The sequence below is a fragment of the Paralichthys olivaceus genome, chromosome 1, assembly GCF_024713975.1.
Source record: "Paralichthys olivaceus isolate ysfri-2021 chromosome 1, ASM2471397v2, whole genome shotgun sequence".
In the NCBI taxonomy this organism is placed as follows: domain Eukaryota; kingdom Metazoa; phylum Chordata; class Actinopteri; order Pleuronectiformes; family Paralichthyidae; genus Paralichthys; species Paralichthys olivaceus.
This window is the reverse complement of record NC_091093.1, coordinates 6,149,363-6,162,301: the sequence shown is the minus strand read 5'-3', so window position 1 is coordinate 6,162,301 and position 12,939 is coordinate 6,149,363. Positions and strand designations below refer to the sequence as shown.

Genomic DNA, 12,939 nt, shown 5'->3' with positions numbered 1-12,939 from the left:
ACATGCAAAAAGTATCCAATGTGTTGGAATGGGATGAGCACAAAGGCCTTATCTTATCTCTGTCAGCGCATACTCAGCTCAGAGAGCTGATCGAAGGTCTTGATCCGTTCTTAGATGCAACCAACTCAGGGTGAGAAACTGTCACCATCAGTGATTGTACCCTGTGTCTACACAATTACCTGCAGGAAAAAAGGAGGCAAAGGCAGCTACTGTGGACCCCTGGCTAGAGCTCTAGAGAGCTCCTTGAAAACAAGGTGTGCAGTGGTGCTTTTGTGTTATGTGTTTGAAATGCAAGAATGCGTATGGGAAGCACTAGTGTCAACAGCTTTATGTTCCTAACATAACTTTATTATATGCACACTTTCAATGTGTTTTGAAATATTCAGAATGTTGCAGTAGTAAGTATTGGTGCACATCTTTTGCACCTGACATTTTTCAATATATCATCAAAGATGGTAAGGTAGAATAAAGGCATAACATTCCCACCTTAAACAGACACCTAACCCTAACTGGGGAAAAATAATTCTGTTATTTTTGACACATGTATCAAACTAGAATGACAATGAGTAGAGTTCATACCACTGCCAAGGCCAACCAACAGTCCCCTTTAATTCAATCAATCAACATATTTCTCACACTCCTGTTCCCTAAATGTGCCTGATGTTTTTCAATGTTGAAGAACACACTCTCTCGCTAGGTTACTGAAATGGAAACAAAAATCGTGGGTTCGTTTATGATCTGGATTTGCACCAAAATTGAATGGCTTCTTCCATGATTGTTATCATATCCTTCCACCAAGTTTCATGGAAATCTGTTGAATAGTTCTTGTGTAAATCAAACATACAAACCAACAACCCAAAATATGGATATCCTTGGCCGAGGTGATGACCATTGTGGCCTCAGGGAACTTTTCTCATAACAGAAACAAGGATTTCTGGTGTATTTTTAACCATAATGTAATAAACTAGGAAGTATATGCAAATAAACTATCAATGTTTCTACATAATCTATTGGACACATTGTCTTCGAAACACATGATTAGTTCTGAAAGTGATAATCAATCAAATGTTATTTATATTACCCATATTTATAAATTACAATTCGTCTCATAGGGCTTAAGGAGGTGAGACATCACAAGTTAGCAGAACTGTCTTTGTAATAAATCACAGATTAAGAATTTAAGTTATTCAGACTCCCTCATGTTCACAAGCTTCATTAGTTGGCACAATTTTTAAACTGAATGCTGATAATATAACTTTCGACAGACTACTAATCTCTAATTGTTATTTATTAAATTGTAGTTTTATAGTGCATGGGGCTTGGAGTCATACCATTTATAAGACTACAAGTACTATAAATAGACATGTATAGTACTTATAGCAGAGGTTTTAATGTTTAATGTTTTATGACATCATCTTCACACATCATTAAGCAAGGGAGTTTTTGAAACTATATGCAAGAGTAGCCTGTCAACATTTCTGGAGTTGTAGTTGCTAATGATCAACTGCTCTGCCTTGTGCTTTTCTTTTTTTTTAACTGGCACCGACAAACAATATCATTTTGATTTTGTATGCATGTCAACTTCAATCACACCTTACCGGACATAGTCCAACCTGACAAAGCTCCTTTAGAAATTCGATCCAGATTTGCAAGTAAATCAATTCAACGTGTTTATTTCACAAATGGATGACTGATATGTGAATTGACGCGCGACTACTGTCTGCTGTCTCTGGCTCTCTGTCTCTCCCTGAGTCTCTGCCCTTGCCCACGGTCTGTTGGTATATCAGGCTGCAGAAGCCATCAAGTTAATGCCCTCTATCAAGACCTTATTATCAGACCCGACCATGCTCCCCATAGCAGATGAGAACTATTCCAGTTGTGCCTAATGCCTGTGAGTGGAGGCAATCTGCATGGCCAGACAGGCTTAACAGGGACAGGTAGCATTTAACACCCCGGCCACACAAACATTACAAACATCCCTGCGTGTTATGGCTACACTGTGCTGCCACATTAGGAGGCAATGAGAGGCGTTTGGATTGAAAATTAAAAACCTTTCAACCCCAGCAGATGGCGCTGGGGGGGTTAGACAATGTGGGGTGTTTCTGGGAAAATGGCAAACACAAGTTAGCAATGGCAGGGTGGTCGTGTGTGTGTGTGTGTGTGTGTGTGTGTGTGTGTGTGTGTGTGTGTGTGTGTGTGTGTGTGTGTGTGTGTGTGTGTGTGTGTGTGTGCCCATTGCCCACCCACCACCTTGACTTCAGTGCCAATGAAAACACGGCAGGCTTGAGTTTGAGCAGACAAAAACCCAAGGTTAACACAGATGGAGGGGGCTGATACGGTCGCTCACACTCAGCTGAAAGAGGAACCCTGATGGCTTTCAATTCCAGTGTTCATCTTGTTATCTGTAATTGTTGAAGGACGGGGCACTGCTATAGCAGCAGGCTGGACCTTTATAGTCTGACCGTCTAAGCACCATGCAAATTGATGCTCTCGGTTGCAGGTGGAATGGGACCGCTGACATGCGTGTGTCCCCGTGTGGGAGGTAAGAAGGTGTGGTGCCTTTTTCGTACCCTGGAGGAATGTATGGGGTGGTGGTGCAGCGGGGGTGGAACATAATTATGAAAATGGTCGTTGTCAGGCCTTCCCTTCAGCGTAACAGATAGACATGCTGCTGATGAGGTGCAGGGACAGAAATGAAGATAACAGCGAGATGTGACAGCCATGGGCATGTTTAAGATATGTGGTCATTGGTCCAAACACATGCACGTGGAATGCATGCCTGCACACATACAAAACCAGGTTCTTCTGAGCACTCCACTTAGGGGGCGTGAACATGTAATGAAAGAATATTGATTTAAGAATTTACTCAGCGGAAATTCTTGCATCTCAAAGCCTACCTATTAATTTCATTATTGCTGATGGGCTGCATGGGCTAATGCTGTTAGTATCAATCTCTGGTGAATTTACCTGCCCGATCATTATTCATTATTAACAGGTTTGATTGAGTTCGTACACCTGAGCAGTATCGCCAAGATAGCTCTGTTCAGCACTTGCTGTGATTCACCTTTATTCTTCTGGGCCCTGTGTAAAACTATGGTGTTATGTTTGTGCCTCATTCCTGAGCAAGCAATGTGAGATTTGGAGCACAGAAAAATATATTTTTGCAAACACATGAATTGTGTTTTGAAGAGAAATGATATGCATGCAAAAAATACATTTCATAGAGCAAATTAATTTATTCTGTAGATGTAATTAGTGGAATGCGGGGAGATCCAGGTTGTCACACTATTGTCCATACTGATGTGCAATAATAACCCCACTCAACCTCTCCACTCTCTGCATGCTAGGCATAAAACAGTAATGGGTTTCACGGTATACTGCAGTAATATTTCAGACAGTTCTGTTAAAATCGTTACCGTGATTACCATGGTGATTTGGTTGCCACTTTAACAGCTTGAGCTGCTTGCGTTCTGGTCATAGCTAGCATCTGCTAACACCCACTGTCATTAAATGTTCGTGTTTAAAACCCGTTGATGTTTTGTCCTAAATGACATTTGGGGTCAACATCTGCATTTAATGTAACAAACTGTCAACTGTTTCTCCTCCACTCTGCCTCTACGCTGCTTGTTTTATGTGTCAACACCTGACATTTGTTTGTTCTTACCTGCACATACTTTGTTCATGATGCTTGCATTGTTTTATATGCACATTTGATTTACTTTCTTAAATGTACTACAAGCAGTTTTTAACAGGTTATGAAACTTTCTCATTTTTATGACCTACAACAGTGAAAAGACAGAATCAGGAGAAAAAAATTACTTTTCTATAAACTATTCTCCGTGTCTAGTCGGGTCAGACCACCGGCGAGGTCAAAAGAAAAGATTTACTGCCGGATTTAAAGCCAAACTTTCACAAGGGGTAGCATGCTGGCTGGTTCAAAGGAAGCTGGAGCAGTCTTATTAGATATTATTTTTTACGTTGCATTTTGTAGTCATGGCTGATGCTGGGGCAGGATCAGCAAAGGAAAAGAGAAGAGAAAGGACTGAAGAACTAAAAAGCTAAAAGAGCTCATGATAAAGCACAAGGTAAACTGCGAGTCAACCAATATCTAGTGGTGAAGTTGGATGTTGCAGCTGAACACCCCTCAACTCACCCTCTCCTTCTAAACATGAAAAAGAACCTGTGGTAGCTTCAGTTGTCATTAAAACTCAAAAGGTGTTTAGTTTGTCCAGTCTGGACTAATGTAAAAAACATGGCGGCCTCCGTAGAGAGGGTCCCCTCGATGTAAATATAAAGTATTTGAATATAAAGGGACTTTTCTGGGGTAAAGAAAACTAAAATTCATACAATTTAGATTAAACGAACTAGTGAAAACATCATGAGGATTATTCTACATTAAATTTCTGACAATAGTTCCCTTTCACCTTAATCTTACACACTGGACCTTTAAGGTCTTGTTTAAACCTGTGTACCCAGCGTGAACACCAGCTCATAAGTGATTGAAAATATGAACTTGTTTGAGACGGCATGAACCTCAACAACAACAAAGATTAAAACAGGAAGTCTCTGTTCAGTAAATTTTACACTCATTACCTGCTTAAAGTGTGACATATGGTGGATTGAGTTGGTAAATCACTATCTGTAGATAAAAATTCCATATGGCCGTGTTAATGTATGTGTTGGAAATGTGCTAACAAGACGCATTAAGTGAAAAATATCTTTTGTCAGGAAATAAAAGCGCTAATGTTCCTTTTCAAGTAAACCTGCACCTTTGGTTATTTTGCTAGAGTACATTAAATACCCATAATAAAAGTTATGTAGACTGTTTGAGGAGAACGAGCTGTGCTGGGAGCAGATGAACATATAAGAAATAGCAAAAATAGAAACAAGCTGAATTCAGACCTGCACTGAAATATGGACATTTTCATGAAATTTTCTGGACAGGCTGTATGTGACACAAACCTTTCCTTCCAGGCCCCAAGTAAAATGTCTTGTTTACGAGCGAGCCCACATGATCAAATATTTACAGCAATCCAGTGAGAGTGTCAGTGACTTTTCTCACACTCGACAGATGTGAAATTGGAAGAACACAAATATCTCAGGATGAAAAAGAGATGCCATACACATAGACGACATTAATGAAGATGTGAACTTGGAAAGTCAATGAAATTTGAGCTTTTGGCGATAAGTGCAAGTGTCAAAGTGCTGTAAACAAAAACAGAATTGGTACGTCATGTTCTGCTTCCCTCATGATCAAACCCAGGCGACCCCCCCCGGCCTGAACGTTTTTTCCTGTTGCGAGCTTCATGTATGAAAAGTTAATGTCTGAAAATATACAGCTCACAGGGATTACCTTCACATATGTTTACTTCAGTATTTGAATCTTCTGCCACATTTACGCAACATTTTAACATTATATATGACAGAAAATAAGGAAAAGAATTATAAATCCTCTTTAAATAACAAAAATTATCCACAAAAATTGCCACATCCTGCAAGACATTGTTTTGAACTGAAACTTACTTCTCGTACACTTAACTGAGAAGTTATAGTGAGTTTTTCCAGGGCAGATATTTCTGAAACACCTTCAGGGAGACTCATCATCACTGAATCATCGGTAGAGTTTATTTAGCTGTGATGATGTGAAACTTAATTCAATTTAATGATGTACCAACTTTCCCTGGGCCTGTCTTGAAGGCATTTCTTCCATTTTTCAGAATGTCTTGTGTTAACTGCGAGACACAGTGTTGCCAAATTGCACTGACAAAAAGGAGCCCAATCAAAGCCCGGAACCTGCCCAGTTATTATGAGAGAATTTAAATGAAGTAATATATATGTCTAGAAGAAAATCAGAGGAGAAAAAAAAAAACGGTCCCATCGCCTTTGGTCTTTTGAGTTATCAGTACAATTAGGCAAACTCCAATGCAGTTACAATAATGAACAAATGATAACAGAAATCACAGAATAAAGTTCTTGGATAATGTTGTTGGAAGATGAAATACAAATAGCAACCAAATGAGCCATGACATATCAAACTACATAAATAAAACATTTTCTGTCGTGAATTAAACAGAAAAGGATGTTAAAATATTTTTTTACACTTCAGTAACATTATTTCAGGAAGACTTGACTGCCTCCCAAAATGCCTTTAAGACATGTAAGTGCTTTCATGAAAATAAATTTGGTCTCACAATGACTCACCCATAAGGAGAAAACGCCTGTATATAGACACAGGCCGTTTGTAGAAGTGTCTGTGTACTATCAAAGGGAGTGAATAGGGGACATGGATTACCTCTGGTCTCAGGTGTGACAGCTGCAGCCATGTGGACATCAGGGGAAAGGTCATTCTGCAACGACAAACCACAGAGTTCTTTTAAGTTTGAGGGAAGAGAAAGAGCAGGACGTGTGTGTGTGTGTGTGTGTGTGTGTGTGTGTGTGTGTGTGTGTGTGTGTGTGTGTGTGTGTGTACGAGCAATAGAAAGTTGTCACAAAATATCAAAAACCTCAAACCACAGAAATAATTCAGTACCTGGAGATTCACTTCGCTTTGAGGATTAGCGCTGTCGAACACATTCAATTGTAGTTATTAGCCTTTGATACATCACAGCCAAGAGATTTGATTTCATCTTTCCCATCCTTTGGAGATGGAGGAAAAGTCACTAGAAGGCCTTTTTTACTTTTAATTCAGAGGATCTGGGATTTAGTTCTGCAAACACGTTCAGTTTTAAAGAGGTTAGTCCCTACTACTTATTTATGTGAAACTTAAACACAAAGTGAAATAGACTTAAAGGATGAGCATGGAGAAGTAATGGAATGGGGATATTAAGTTTTACCTCCACTGCCTTACATGAAATGAAGTTAAAATGAGACTTTGTGGAAAATGAAAATTGCCCCCAGCTGCTCACATCCTTGTCAAAATGACTTTAGTGTTCTGCTTTTTATCAGTCGCTCATTAAATACCCTAAGATGGGATCATACAATACATTGCTGATCAGTAATCAGAGGTGAAACTAAGTCTGGTATTCTGTTAGAAGTTTCAGTGCTGCTGTCGTACCAAAAGTGATTGGCTGTGTCCATATATAGAGCGTTCTATGAATAAAAGCTTTAAGACACTACTCTGCGCTTTTTTTCAGAACCGGTAATGACGCCATTCTCGCAGAATTGTGAACAACAACAATAATGTTGGTCGACGTAATATCTGACAGTAATTTTAAAATGTTTATTTTACACTTAGTATTAAAGGTTCAGTGTGTAAAATATAGTGGCAAAGTTGCATGCTGCAGCTGAATACCCCTCACCTTCCCCTTCCAAACGTGAAAGACAACCTGTGGTAGCTTCAGTTGTCATTCAAACTCAAAAGGTGTTTTACAATAATTTGTAAACTTTAGAAGAAACACACTAAGGAAGACATCACTAGGATTACCTTATATTCAATTTCTGCCATTAGATAATTTTCACCTAAATCCTACACACTGAACCTTTAACACTTTTAGGTAAAAAGTTGAGGAACATTCACTATACGGTGATAAGTGAGTGATTTCGGACACAGCCATTGTCCATTAAAAAAGGGATTTTAAGACATGAACTCCATAGAATATCTGCACAACTGGGTCCAGGGACTTTCTCAGGAGTTTGCCTTTTACACATGAACTCCACAGTGGGAGATTCTATGGTCAGACACATTTGCAACAAGACAATTTATTTTTTTATATATATATATATATATATATATATATATATATATCATCCATACATCATGTTGATTACGGTCTAGCTTCTGAATGTAAAATGGGATACAGAGAGACATAGGTTATCACAGAAGCTACTGGCTCATATTAACTTGCGCTGCAGTTCACTGGCTCGTATCAAGGGCTCTGGATGGCTTTGTGTTTGAGTGACAGACCAGACCACATCCGAATATTCAGGTCAGAAAACAGTTTGTCAGTGTAACTCTAAAAAGAAGCATAGCTGGTATGAGTGCGATTTGTTAATAGTGGTTTTAGAGCTAGTTTTTCTGTTTTTTCTAATGATTCTAAGAATCTAATAGACTGAGGAGAAAATTATCCCAGGTCCTATGGACACAGCATGCAAAAATGTTCTAGATTGTGTTTATCTATACGACTTTTTGGGGGAAATACAAACAATTGTTTGACATGTTTTGTCTTTCTTCTCTGGGATCGTGGGCAACCCACTCAGTGTAAAGATTTATTTAAATTTTATTGCATTTATTATTTTTGTTCATGTTAAACACACAGTATTTCCAGACTGTGCAATGCCGCACTGTTTTCTAAGATTGTGCAGAAGTTTGATTTGTCATGAATCAAAAACAACACATTATGTAGTTACATTTAAAAGGCCCAGTTAGCATTTTGTTTAGGCTACACTAGTGAACCCAAGACTCTGGGTTAGGCAGACAACATTGAGCTGGACCAGGGAGGTCCAGTGACAAGCAGAGCGATGGAGAACAAGCTAAGAGGGGTAGATGGCTGGAGCGGATGTGAATGAGCAGGGTGCGTGGGCTGAAAGGTAGAGGAGGGAAGAGTGGTGGAGCTGGCATGTGGTAGGAGACATAAGCCGGAGGTCAAGCTATATGTGGTGAGTCTGAACAGGGTTTTAATGGCAGGCATAATCATTGAGTGGCAGCTGGTAACCACACACGCACGCACGCACGCACACACACACACACCTTAGTTAGGACACTCATTGCCATAATACAGTCCCTAGCCTCTCACCCTAACCCTCCAAATTAAATGCCTAACTCTTAATCTAACCCTAATTCTAACCCTAAAACCAAGTCTTAACCCCCAAACAGACCATTAAAGGGGGCGTCACAAAGTGAGGACCAGCCAAAATGTTCTCACTTTCCCAAAATGTCCTCACTCCATGGGTTGTAGGCTCAAACTGGTCTTAGCGTATGAAAAACATGGACAGTGCAAAAAAACAGAATCTGGTTAATCACAGGTCACTTTTACATTTTGAGAAAGAAAACTGCACAGCATCGCCACAGGCAAAGCAAACAGCCAATTACAAACAAGCAGGTTAACAACAGCCACTGTTCTAGTTTCAATACAGAACCTGCATCTGTCAATGTCCTGTCTCTGCTTGCCATATTTTATGTTCATTGCTTGAGGGGCATTGAATTGAACAACCAACCAATTTAATTAGGAATATAAATGTCAAGATAGTCCACTGTCAGCCCGCAGGCAAAATGTTTTAAAGACTGGAGTTCTGACCCATGGATTTCTTTACCGACAGACTTGTTCACTGCTGAGGTTTATTGTTGTTATGCAAGTCTTTGGAAAGCTGTTATCATGTGTGTGATGGGTGCTCCATCACACAGAACATCCACCTTGTTCTCCTTGTTCAAATTCAGTCGGCAAGTTGTTTTCCCTCCTGGACATGGAAAGTGCGTGACTGCTGATCATTTTAGAACACGGCTCCAGGCCATGTGGCTCTGGACTGGACACTGGGGCAGAAGATGCTGGCCAGCTTCAGAGACAGTTACGCTGTCATGGCTGGTCAAAAATGCCAGATGTGATGAATGATGATCACATCATAAGATTTTATGCGGTACCATGACTGTGGTTGTTCCTTTTAAAGCCAAAGTTTACTTGTTGTTCATCATCAACATATTTTCTCTGGTACTCACTTGCGCTTAGAGGAATATGAAAAAAAAGTAGATATGAAGTTGCTGAAATGTTATCGTACATGTAATTTAAATATTACATATAACTAAACATCCACATTTAACAACAGCACTTATTTATACACAAGATTGTAACAGTTTCAAAACATTATAGCTCAAATTATAGATGAATGTTTTTATTAAGGGTTTAATTCTCCATTATATGACTTAATGAAACGTGACGATGATTTGATCATTGGTGATCATTTGAATAGTTTCAGAAGAAAGACTGAATTCATTCATGGGTGAGTGGTGCATATTTGTTTTCCTGACACTGATTTAATAAACATATTGATAAGAAGTCTATTTGTGTATGTAGCTGAGATAAATGACAACCAAATAGTGTCAGAGTGTTATCTGATACAGATGTGCCATCATGCTACAAACTATTTACTCTAACCAATGCTGTAATTACTCTTTATTTTTCTGACGTTCCCATTACATGTGGCATCTAATGCACTTCTGTCTGTCCTGGGAGAGGGACCCCTAACATTTTACTTTCTCTGAGGTTTCTATGTTCTTTTCACCTGTTAAAATGGTTTTTTGGTAGTTTTTCCTTACTCTTGTTGAGGGTTAAGGGCAGAGGGTGCCTAGTTTGTAGTGGTTCTGTGCTGTGGAAACCCTCAAGATGGAGGGGTTTTCTTTATCTTCATCACAGAAAAAAACGTGGGCTACTTCCGGCCCACGGAAGTGAAAATTCTAAACTGAAAATTCACTCATCTATTTAGTCACCACTATGCCGATGGAGGGGTGGGTAAAGCTTTTGTGTTCACAAAACACTTTTAGAGTTTTAGGGGTGAACAGAGTTGCAGCCAAATCCAACACATTTTAAGGAAATGGGGATCTCACACATAAATTAAACAGAAAATTTCAATGTCCAGTCTTTAAAAATGTGTCAACATTTTACATTAAAACCTGAAAGAAAAGCTGTGTATAGCTGATTTCACATGAAAGAGCAGCACAACATCACTGAGGTTTGAACTTCAAGTTGTTACCAATCCTCCATTAAACAGAGAGAAGAAGATGAGGAAGAAGCAGAAGCCTCCAACATGTTTTCTCAGTTTTATGCCACCAGTGATGCTGTGGTGCTTCTCATTGTGAGATCAGCTTTACACAGTTTGCAGCTAACAGTCTTCTTGGAAGACTTGTTCTCACACTTTTAACGACTTTTCTCCTCTGTATCATTAGCGGCTTTCGTCTCAGGCAAACAGTTATTCCTGAGAGGAGAGGGGGAGCGACACAAGGCACAGGATTGGCTGGTTTACTGCCCCCACTCCAGGAGACGCTGCCACAGTGTGTGCCGTTACTGCCGTGCATTGTAACAGACCTAACTAATGACTAAATTAATTGCCAACTATTTTTCGATTATATTGATTAGTTGTTGCAGCCCTAATTACAAGGAGCACAAAACAAAGTGGCACATTGTGCTCTACAGTGCTCTTAGAGAACTAATGTAATGAATATGCATGAGTTTGAGTTGGCTAACTGTTCATCAGAGATCTACCTTTGCACTGAATTAAGTTAGAAATGTACTTTAGACACGACCACCAAACATTAAATTCAAGGTTACTGTCACTCTTTGTTTAACAACTATCAAACACAATATGCTATGGCTAGAAGGTTCCTGCTTCCTAATACTAAGACAAGTATGATGCAGAAAACAGTCATGATAGAGCCATGGTGAGGTGGAATTCATCATCTCCAAAAACTCTGGAAAAGTAATTGACTGGTGTCTTTGTGTAAACTGGAAAAAGATAATATATGGATTAGAGTGAATGTAGACATAAGACAAACTTGTTTCCTTGGAATTTAATTTGATGTGGGAATTATGCAGGATGGATAAAAACAACTCTTAGAATTAGATATAAATTTTGTTTTTAGAATTATCTTTACTGTGTGAATGAAAAGGGGAAAGTGTGTTGCGAATTTTAAAGAATTACAAATGATCTAATATCTTGTGTGATTCTCTTCTACTTGAACAATTATGTAGTATGTATGACTGTGTGTGTGGTGGACCCCAGGAAGAATAGCTAATGGATCCTAACAAAGAAAGAAAGAAAGCCATAGCTGCAGCAGCTAGCATTGAGGCAGACAAAAACCAAATGGACCACAGATAGAACAGTTCACTAGATACAATAAAAAGGCAAAAGTAATCAATGACAAAGACACAGAAATATTTACCGTTGATGACCAGCATTTTTTGTGGTGGAGGACTGAGGGTTTCACCAGCTAATAGGGCATTTAGAACCATATTATAGCCGCTGTATGGCACTGATCAATACCAACCTCAGTGACATATGTTTTACCATGGACCTCTGACATTAGTGAGTATATGCTTAGCTTAATGGCTCAGTAGCTGGATGAAGACTTCTACATAAGAAAGGCATTACTGCACGAACAGGAGTGCTCCAGTTCACATAAATCATCAGCAATCAGGTTATATAGTTATTTTTTTAAATATAAAAAATATGAGATTATTGTTTGCAAGTATCACAATGAGAAGCAGATCATTTTGTTATTATCATGATCAGTTGAAAAATCTATATCATCTATTTTGAGTTTCACCATACATACATTCGTATGTACGTACATACAAAAGGAACAAAACCAGAAAATCTTTTTAATTCACACATTTGACAACAGATGTGCGAGATTACATAAAATGTGAGATACAGGAGGCATATTCTATATGACGTTACTCACTCGGTAACAGGCAGAATGAGCCACTTGTTTTTCGGGGGGTTTTAAAGACAAGGCCGCACACAGGTCCTCTCCTGGCTCTGGCCAGACTCGAGCAGTTTAAAAATCGATACCACAGCATCAGAGAAGTGAAACTGACAGTATTGATTTAAATCAGTGAATCATTACACTACTAAAAAGGTGTCCACTACAATAAAAAGCTACTTGAATGAAGGAATAACCTGTGCTTTCTTCTATAAGTGAAAAATGTCTGAGCTGTCAAGCAAAATGCTGTATAAATTATACTGAAATGTGTTCACAATATCTTCTGTAATGCAATACAATACTTGCAATACTTCTAATCAGTCTAGTGCAGTGTTGTTCTAGACCTGCCTGTTTGGAATGGGCTGTTTTCTCCTTCTGTATTAATCCTGCAGAGCTACTTCAGAATTATTCCTCGTGATTAGTGAGTCCGCCTCAAACAGTTCGACAATATACTGTCACTTTTTTATTGTTTATGTGCTGGATGTTGCGTGCAGTCTATGCTGCAGGGTGAAGTTAGAAAACTTTGTGTT

General features: G+C 39.0%; 1 long non-coding RNA gene across 1 annotated transcript in view; it reads right to left on the bottom strand.

Moving 5' to 3' along the window:
* Positions 1-12,939, bottom strand: part of LOC109624921 (uncharacterized) — a 38,822-nt gene that overhangs the window by 21,130 nt on the left and 4,753 nt on the right. The window contains exon 2 of the long non-coding RNA XR_002202419.2: positions 6,293-6,347. This is a non-coding gene — a long non-coding RNA (uncharacterized lncRNA). The remainder of the gene's footprint in view (positions 1-6,292; positions 6,348-12,939) is intronic.